At 41.5% G+C, this 10,809-nt stretch overlaps 1 pseudogene; it reads right to left on the bottom strand.

The window, feature by feature from the left end:
* Positions 1–2,413: 2,413 nt before the first annotated feature.
* Positions 2,414–10,809, bottom strand: part of LOC105083898 (ryanodine receptor 2-like) — a 48,813-nt pseudogene continuing 40,417 nt past the window's right edge.

Here is a 10,809-nt window from a genome sequence, read left to right as displayed (position 1 = left end):
CTTATATGGAATCACAAAAGACCAGAAATACCAAAGCATTACTAAGGAAAAACAAATGAAGCTGGAGGAATAACCCTCCCAGCCTGCACACAACACTACAGACCTACAGTCAAAACAGCATGGTATTGAAGCAAGAACAGACATATGGATCAATGGAACAGAACAGAGAGCCCAGATATAAACCCACAAACTTTTGGTCAGTTAATCTTTGACAAAGGAGGCCAGAACATACAATGGAGTAAGGACAGTCTCTTCAGCAAATGGTGTAGGGAAAACTGGACAGCTGCATGTAAATCAATGAAATTAGACTACTCCCTCACACCACACACACAGATAAATTCAAAATGGCCTAAAAACTTAAACGTAAGACAAAACACTCTTAGAAGAAAACATAGGCAAAACATCACCTGACATACATCTCAGCAATGTTCTCCTAGGGCAGTCTACCCAACCAATAAAAATAACAGCAAAAATAAACACACAAATGGGACCAAACTGAATTTATCAGCTTTTGCACAGCAAAGGAAACCATAAGCAAAACTCAATGAAAACCTACAGAATGGGAGAAAGTATTTGTAAATGATTCAACTGACAAAGACTTCATTTTCAGAATATATAAACAGCTCACAAAACTTAGTAACAAAAACAAACTCAATCAAAACATGGGCAGAAGACCTAAACAAGCATTTCTCCAATGAAGACTACAAATGGCCAAATAGGCACATGAAAAAATGCTGAGTATCACTAATTACCAGAGAAACGCAAATCAAAACTACAGTGAACTAGCAGCTCACACCAGTCAGAATGGCCATCACTCAAACGTTCATAAATCTAAATGCTGGAGAGGGTGTGGAGAAAAGAGAACCCTCTTACACTGCTGGTAGGAATGTAGTTTGGTGTAGCCATTAGGGAGAACAGTTTGGAAATTCCCCATAAAACTAAAATTAGACTTACCCTGTGATCCAGCAATCTCACTTCTGGGTATATATCCAGATGGAACTCCAATCCGAAAAGATACCTGCACCCCAGTATTCACGGCACCACTACATAATAGCCAACACATGGAAGCAACTTAAATGAAGCAACACACAACTGGATAAAGAAGCTGCAGTGTATTTATACAATGGAATACTACTCTGCCATAGAAAAGGATAAAATGCCATTTGCAGCAACATGGATGGACCTAGAGATCATCATTCTAAGTGAAATGAGCCAGAAATAGAAAGAAAAATACCGTATCATTCATATGTACAATCAAAAACAAAAGACACTATGAACTCACCTACAAAACAGAAACAGACTTGCAGACTTAGTAAACAATCTTACAGTTACCAGGGAAAGAGGGTGAGAAGAGAAATCGGGTGGGAGTCTGAGATTTACAAATGTTAGCCACTACCCATAAAAGATTTTTTAAAAAGGTTCTTCTGTATAGCACAGAAACCTGGGTTCAATATCTGAAAATAACCTGTAATGGAAAAGCCGTTACATCCACCAACTCAGGAAGCAAAAGGAAGGAGAGTTAGCTACCTGGGCTAGGGCCGGGTCCTGGGAAAGTCCCTGCCCACCGCTGATGCTGCCCCCTGACCTCACTGCATCCTCCTACAAGGGGCAGACTGACATGAAGGCATGTGTCCTGGGAACCTGCGGCAGCATATGCCGCCCACAGAACAGCACACGGGATAGATAGGAGCAAGTCTACTAGCTCCCAGGAGCACACCCTCTCCCAGCCTCCGCCCTCCGCCGCCAGCCGCTTGCCAATGCAGCCCGCTGCCGCCCCCACCCCGCACCCTGAGAGCAAAGCCTCGCCTCCCAGGAGCAGACTGACCGCCAGACGTGCACCCCGCGAACATGGGGAAGCAGAGGCCGCCCCAGGGTGCGGGGGAATCGGTAACTAACCCAGGAGTTCGCACGCGCAGCCCCCATCCCAACGCAGCCCCGGGACAGCACCGCACCCGCCTCGCGGGAGCAGGCCATGAACTGAGGGCCGGTCAGAAGTGCTCCCGGGCCCGTCAGGCGCCCTCCTACCCCCCGGGGCTGCATTCGCTTCCCCAAACCCGGGTACAAGCTGCAGCGAAGAAACGGGGTTCAGGGACTACTAACGTTGGGGAGGGGGGCACCACGAACCACGGCGGCCGCCCGCACTCGCCTCAGGGTCCTGACTGGCCGCGCGGTTGGGGCCTCACCCACGCTCCCCCAACCCGTGAGCCTCTCCGTGCAGCCCAGGCCCCACCCGCAGGCTCCCCGACCTGCACGCCCCCACCAGCGCCCCCTTACCTGCCCGGCGGCGGCAGCGGAGGCGACGGCAAGCGGCAGCCCAGTCCCCAGACCGCCTTCTTCCTCGGGAGCCGCTGCAGGAGCGCCCAGCTTCCCCACGCTCCGGGCAGTTCCGGCGTCCACGCTGCGACATCCGCGCGTGCGTGCGCGCCCCTCCTCCTCCCGCCGGAAGCGCGGACCCTCTGGCTGGGGCTCCTGCTGCTCGGGATGTGGCGAGTGGGGCCGAGCGGAACCAATCGGGGCCTGGCGGGCCAAGGGAGGCCGGGTGGCGGGGCGGACTGAGATAAACAAAAAGGACAGAAGTTCTGTTTTATTCCTAACATGAGCACGTATGAGGATGAGTGACCTACTCGGACAAATTCAGTTCCACAGACCAGCAAGGATGGAAAAGGAACAAAAGAAAGCTACAGTCTTTTCAAAAATATTTTCTGGACTTTTCTATATTAAAATTTGCCATTATTTATTTTATTTATTTTCTTTCTTTTATTTTGCACCACCTCATTCTTTCATCTGTAATGATTTAAGTAGCATATTTCATGAGAAAATACTTGGCAAAGTCACTGAAAAACAAATCTACCTTTATAAGATGACATAAAATCCTCTAGAATAGCTTTTCTTAAAATGCGTTCCTCAGACAAATTGTCAGGAGGTACTCTCTGCCAAGAAGGGTTCTATGGCTGAATAAGTTTGGGAAATACCATAAACTCATTCCATCCCACTTTAGAGATTTGCAGTACCCAGTTTATACTAAAAGTTCCAAGAAGTCCATCAGCAAAAATAAAAACTTCTTTATTTTAATATAGCACTTTTACGTATTATCAGATCAGTGCTTCTCAAACTATTGGTGGTAAAGGACTGATTGTCTTTCTAATCTCAAGCCCATTGTCATATGATTTTCTGATAAAATGCAATAAAATTGTTAGAGAAAATTAAATTTTCAAAATGAGGACATAAAAGATACAAGCCTATGTTTTAAAAATTGTTAGATTCAACAGACATAAAGTTGCCCCCTTAAATTGGTATAAACATTTCTAAAAGCTTGTTCTAATATGTTTACTGACCTTCATGTCACAAACCAGTAACAATCTGTGACTGACACTCTGAGGAGCACTGTGTCTGAGGACAGACCCTTGTGTTCTGTAACATTCATAAACACCAGCAGAGCACTCTGGGAAATACTTAAACAGAGTACAAAGACATAAAATACAGTCAAAATCTAATGCCGGACAAATACCAATCCAATCCATCAATGCACTGTGACAATTTCTAACTAGAATTAAAATGAATTAAAGTAAAGTATCAACACTTTGTTTCTTTTGGGTAATGCAGATAGGAAAATAGGAAATTTAAGAAACTCACTTCAGGGTCTCAAGTGACATCTGTAAATTGTAACTGCGTTCCTGTTGAGGCAGCTTGGAGAACTCCACCAGACATGGGTGCTGTTCCTTATTGTCATCTCTAACCTTTAAAACAGGACAAGAAATCGGCACTTAAGAGCTTCCAAGGTCAGACACCAGCAGTGGTGATCCAGCCGCACGGAGGAAAGCAAAGGGACACCCAGACCATCAGCCCAGCAGAGCTGCATCTAATCTCCCACACAGCTTGTGCTTGAGGTGGTGCTGAGACCTGGGGTGACCTGGGCTCCCTGCTGTCTTCCAGGATCTGCGTGGCTCTGGCCCCAGCCTCCGGGACGGCCCCACCCGAACCCCACACGCTCACTCAGCAACTCGCTCACTCTCTCAGCAACTCCCGGCAATGGCTTAAACCTTACTTTCTCAACGAGGCTTATCCTGCCCACCTGCCCAATGTGGCAACACAGAATGTAAGACCAAGGGGACAGGGACTGGCTTCTTCTGCTCTTTGATGATGTGCCCCCAGCACCTAGAACACACCTGGCACGTGGCAGCCGCACGACCAATGCTTTGTAAACTGAAATGAGTTCTAGGTAAGAAGGTGTAGGAATGACTTAGTTTTGACATATAGTAATTTATACGTGTTTAGAGCCAAACACACTGGGGACCTCAACTGGCATCAGAACAGACTGGCAGAAACTCTTTGAGGTGGTTCCAGCTGTTCATCTCACCCACTGCACGACTTCCTGCTCTCACAATTCGCTCCACTGCCTTAGCAAAGTCAGTTAACATGAGACAGGCATTTTTTCATATTCATCCTTGAAAATGTGCATCAGAACCAGAATAAACTGAATTCAAGATTTTTAGGAATGAATTAATGAGAAGGATGCTCCACACCCCTGCACTAGTGCTTAGCTTTCTACCTTCTTGGAGACCTGAAATGCACTGGCACTGCTGCCACGCTGGCACCTGGAAGGCAGTCACACGCTGTCAGGGGACAAATCACCCCATGGGGATAATTACCAGGTTTTATAAATGCCACATGAAAAGTATGCAAACACTCGCAAGGGTTTTTTTTAGAGTCTTCAGGAGTCGCCAAGTTAAAAACAAGGTATCTAGTTTTCTCTTTTTGGTGATTGTTACAAACGAACAGGATTTACACAAAAGCTTGTAGTTGTTTTTTCCTTATTTGAGTACCTAACTTTGGAAATGAGATCCAGGGTTATAAAATTTAACCCTGATTCTAAACCTAAAAGTAGACATGACTGTGTCCAAGCCCTGAGGTCAATCACTCTGCATTCATGTAACTGTCCCTCCCCCCGTATTCTCTAAACCCGAGAGTAACTGACACTGCACCCTCCAGCATGGGTGTCCAAGATAAAGCCAGAAATCTGTCCAGGTTTCCTCCCCTCTCTTACCAAATCCCATACTTGAGCTTCAAGCCATCTCCTGCAGTCCCATCTCTCCATCCCCACGGTCAGCACACCATGGGGGAACTCACCTGGGCCACCTGAGTCCTCTCCCTGACCCTTTTTCTGTCCCCAGGCTCGCTGCTCTTCCACACTAACCGCAGAGCTCATATCAAATATTTACCACCTCCTGGAAGCCTTCTCTGATTTTACCAGGACAGAGGTAAACATTCCTCCTTCACTGTCAGCATCTTGACACTCTTGAGGCATGTAAAGCCCAATGTTGCTTTAATCTCAGCCTCAGAGCAGGTGAAAGATAACTGGCAGCAACTGTGGGAAGGGCGGCTGAGGCACCTCATTCTCAGTTTCTGGAAACTCAAGGGTGCTTTGAACACAGCAGGTCTGGTATTGAGATGAACTGAATTTTAAAGTAAGTCTGTTAATCATAAAGAAATTGAAATCGTTTATTCAAAGGACAGGAAGAAACCCACTTGCATGTGAAATAAAATAATCTTGAAATAATTCAGGTAGTTTTTCTATCCTGAGTGCTGTTCTCAACAGAAACAGAACGATATAAAAATGTGTACTTCACACTTCCATCTGCAAGGCTTGAGGGTAGACTGATGACTCAGTCATCACAGTATTTACTCTCCTGTGAGTAAGTGAAGGGGTTCAGTGTGCCACCCCGAAATATGCCACTTTGGCATAAGGATTATTTTGGGCTGAAGGCAACTAGGAAAAGCAAACACAAGAAAAATTCTCTACCCTTCTCTGCCCTGCCAGGAAGGATGGAAGGATGACTGAGACCACACCAGGGTCTCACCAGCCCAGACCTGCACAGAGCAATCTACATGAACTGCCCCTTCTTGTCCACCGGTTTCCCAATGTACTTACCATCCCACAATTTGCTGCCCCAAGAAGCTCAAAATTCCTCTCCTTTGTCTTATCACTTCTCCACGAATTTACTGTTGTGTTAAAAGGCTGTAAAAAACTAAGTTCTAACCACCTCTTTGAGTTAGTCATTACTGAGCACTCCCGTGGAGGCATACAGTGTAGTACACTTTAATAATCTTCTGTTTTTTATTTGTTCATCTGTCTTTTGTCATTCTAACTTGCGGGCCCCAACCAATGAACCTCAGGTGAGTAGAGGAAAAAGAGCCCCTACTCCTACATGAGAAGAGCAGGTCCTCACTCTCAGGGATTAACATCATCACAGACACTGGAGTCATCACCATCATTACTTTTAATATTTAACTGAAGATGTAATCAATAAAGAAAAGCTCATGAAAATATATCTTTAAATCAAATCAAAAATTCATTCTAGAAATTTGTAAGATGCTGTCTAAATTTGAAATTATGCTTTTGTTATCGTTGCTAGATCAAGGTTGTCAAATGAGGCAACGCACGTGAAAGGAATGCTATCAAGAGCTGACCAATTAACTTACTTCACACAGGGAATGTGTGGCCCAAAGAATATTTCAAGGTCCCCATGGACACTGTCTTTCTAGTGGAACTTTCTTAAGATGAACTCACATGCAGAAACTTAATGTATGTGAAAGGAGAAAGGAGGGTTGCCCTGTCCAGGCAGAGAGCCTGCAGCCCAGCTCCTCAGGTGGCCCTGCCCCTGGGCAGCCTCCATCCCCAACCAAAGCTCCTGGCAGACCCTGAGGCACTTCCCAGGAGCCCCAAGGAGCCAGCTCAACAGTTTGGAAACGTGCCTTCCAAAGCCTGTATTCATTTAGACACTTGGAGAATCTGTTTTTTGTAACTAGCAGAAAGCAAATGACAGTGCGGCAAATGATCAGAGTGAAGACTGAGCAGACAGTAAAAGAAAACATCCTTTGCCAAGGGAGCAAAGACTTTCATCTTTTAAACTACTTAGTGAGAAATAAAAATAATTGCAGGATTTCTCCATGGTCTGGTCCACTTGTTCCCTTGGAGAGTAGAACACCTGCTCATCTGCATCTCAAAACCCAGGTGTCAAATACAGTCTTCCCACCAAGAAGCTGTTTCTCCAAGACAACAAAAGAAAAGAGACGAGTGTTGGCAGAAACTCACCTCTTCCTGGAAGATTCTGTCGGTTCTTCAGAGCTCATAATCTGTTCCATTTGTCTCATGCTCTAAGTGCTCCTCTGGTGGGTGGAAATAACCGATCAGTTCCTGCAGACTTAAGACTCACGGGCTGTATAGGTAAGTCTACTGTGGAAGCCGTCACTTTTTTGCTGAGAGTATCAAGGCCCCTAAAATAAATAACAAGCATTTCTCTACATCAGCGATTCCCAATTTTGTTTTATCACTTTTTAGTCTAGAGATGATTTAAAGCTCAAATCACTCTCCTGAGACTCCTACAAAAGGAACATACAAGAAAGGCCCTCAAACAACAGTAATAAATATACTCAGATGAAAAGCATTACAGTCTGTCAAGTACACAGAACGCTATACATTAAAAGCACCAGTATCAACAGAAACTCATCTGAAAGAACACCCAAAGGGCCTGGAGAACCAATGTCTGCAAAGCCAGTGGTCTAAATGTGTAAAAACCAATTCATTTTCATTTTGAAGCACTCCATCCTTCAAGACTTAAGATGTAACTTTTCAGGTTCATAATTCTGACATTTACTTATTCTGTTTTGTTTTGGAAGTAGTAACTGTTTACAGCTATGCTATCATTGACACTCACTGTCATCCTGTCTGGCTCCTGTCAATTAAAAAAAATTCTAATAATGATAATTTATAAAACTCATGTATTAATCAGGAAATAATATATTAACAGGCTTTTCTATCACCTGAAAGAAATACTTAGAAGGTAGGCTAAGAAACAGCAGCAAGTTGCATTCTCTAGCTTTGAAGGAAAACATACCACTGGCACATAAATGCACCAATCTGCTGAGCTTTCTGAGATTCTGAATTCTAAAACTGACAGCTTTGTGTGTATTTAGGAAGAATCTTATAGTGTATGTAAACCAAAGTTAATCCAAACTAAAAAGCTTATTTAAAAAAAAATCACAATAGATACAAGAAAAGAATGGGAGAATGCCTGTAGTATAGTTGATATACTAATATTCAGATCAGTCACAACAAAATTTAATGCATAAAAATACTATACTTCCTTTCCCACCCTCTGCATCAGCCAAACTACGGCAATATCTTCTTCAAGGAAATGTTTCTAGCGAATTAGTTGACTATACTGTAATTTACATTTTAAAAATAATAAAAACCTTATAAATGAAAAATCAGCTTACCTTTGAACTTTACGTTGCTCAAAAATATTTTTTAAATGTATCATCATTTACATAAAATTACTAACAATTCTGGAATATTTGACTTCAGCCTTATTAACACTTGAAATAGTAAAATTGCGTGACTATCCTAAAGTTTCTGCATAAAATTCTAAATCAATTATATCACTAAAATTCATCAATTACCTAATTTTATCATCTCTATGTCTTTCTGTACCCAAAAAACAACAGAAATGACTTGTCAGTAGATTATTTCTCCATAACAAAGTCAAATACAATTCTCATCACACTAGAGTGAATAAAATTTTAAAAAAATTCAAATATAATATCCACATTTTCAAACCTAAAGGAAAACAACAGTAAATGTCAGTTTTTAGGTTACTAAATTGAACATGTATGATATCAGAAATGTAACCATTCAATTGCTTTCTAGGAAAAGCCTTTTTCTGCCAGAAAAAAAATGCTATCCAAGACTGTAAAATTGTTAACGATGCCAAGTTTTAGAACTTCTATCCAATATAGAGATTTTTTTTAACCTTAATTTGTCAAGGACAAAAAAAATGAAGGAAAAAATTGGGGGAAACCAATGGTAGTAGAATTACAGTATGTTACAGGAAAAGTAAAAGAGATTTTTTTTTAAAATATACAATGAAAACACCAAGGAAATAAAAGAGAGAAGTGCTATATTAACATCATGCAAAGTTGATGTCATAGCCAATATCACCAGCAATTTTGAAAAGGTAATTTCATAATAATTATCAAGGGATCAGTTCATTAAAAGGACATAATCCTAAACTTTTATAAACCTAATGACAGAGCTTCAAAATATACAAAGAAAAAATGAAAGAACTGCCAAGGAGAAACAGAAAAATCCAGTTATAGTCAGAGACTGCAATACCCTTCTCTCCATAGTTAATACAACATACAGACCAAAAGTCTGTTAAGGGAACAGAAGATCGAAACAGCACCATCAGCTGACTAAATCAAACTGACATTTTTTAGCACTCCACCCAATAAAAGGAGAACGGGCACTCAGAATACTCATTTTCCAGTGCACCGAGAACAGGTAGAACATATTCTGGGAGAGCAACTGGCAGAAAAAATAGGGAAAACGTCTGAGAGGACTGATAGTTGGGTTGATTATTAAGGCTTTGCTTATGAAAGTAACAGAAGAGGGACTGGTGCTTACACCGAGTTATTACCCTGTTCCCGATTCAGTGATGGAGTGAGGGATGCAATCTGTTCCGGCTGACTCAGAGCAGCCATGCCTGCCTCTGCATACAACCTGCATACATCCTCCCATAGACCTCAAATTACCTCTAAAGTACTTAACAATCTGCAATACAATGTAAATACTATAAACAAGTGTAAATACAATGCAAATGATATGTAAATAGCTGCCAGCATGCAGCAAATTTAAGTTTTGCTTTTTGGAACTTTCTAAAATTTGTTTTTTACTAATATCTTTGACCCATGGTTGGCTGAACCCATGGATGCAAAACCCTGGGATACAGAGAGCTAACAGTAGTTAAATGCGGGTTATATAGCTATTCTGCTTTATCAAGATGAGTATATAAATGAATTTCATTCAAATAATCCAAGTAAAAATTTAATTTCAATACAAAGCAGCAAATATATTACTCAGTAAGTACTTCTGCCACAGAATCTAAATTTCTCATGTTTGGTTCTCTCTCTAATCAGTTAAGCAAGTGTTAGGTTCTAAAATTAACCTTCCAAATCACAGACCCTGCTTTTTTTTTTAAAAATGAGTAGTCCTGAGCAAAGAGCAAATGTGGTAAAGCAAATCACATCCAAGATGAACTGTCATAATCTCACTCAACATACAGAATGTCACTTAAGCCAAGCCATCACTACATTAAGTCTGAACTGATATAGTATCTTTCTGACAAAATACATTTGAAAACAAATAATCTGGTTTTTCTCTGATATTATGTTAGCTATTGCCTGCCAAATGGAAAAGCACTTCTGAAAGCACTACAGAAGTCACGCTAATAAAGACCTGTCTTTTTGCATTGGAAGAAGTCAGGCTGATGGATGTAACGACATGGGAAATTGACTATTTTAAATATTTATGATGATTATTTCCTCAAGCTTTATAGAACTGACTGGGCTGTAGTAAAGAAGAACTATGGAAAGAACAAGATGGAAAAAATCTAAGTTGAACTGATTTGAAAGTAAGTTACAATTTCAAAGTTGAAAATTTATTTATTACAAGAAGTCAGTCCTGTATCAAATGATAAAAATCTGACTCTTATCCCATCTCTAAGCTTTCCTCCATCTGAAAAGGATTAGAGTTTAGATGAGGCAGAGAAATATGATAAATACTAAGGATATGATGAAGCTGAATGTTGTGCACATTATTTGCACAAATGTACACACACAGTGGGATGATGTACAAAAGTAGAGATTAAGTGAATATGTAATCTTGGTGGTGAAGGCCTTTCATAAGCTGTAAAACATAATTTATTGAGTAAACTACAATGAAAACTTGAAATATTTTTCAAACCAATAAAC

This window comes from Camelus bactrianus, chromosome 20, assembly GCF_048773025.1.
Source record: "Camelus bactrianus isolate YW-2024 breed Bactrian camel chromosome 20, ASM4877302v1, whole genome shotgun sequence".
NCBI classification, from domain to species: domain Eukaryota; kingdom Metazoa; phylum Chordata; class Mammalia; order Artiodactyla; family Camelidae; genus Camelus; species Camelus bactrianus.
The sequence above is the reverse complement of the archived record's forward strand: the minus strand, read 5'-3'. Positions and strand labels throughout refer to the sequence as shown.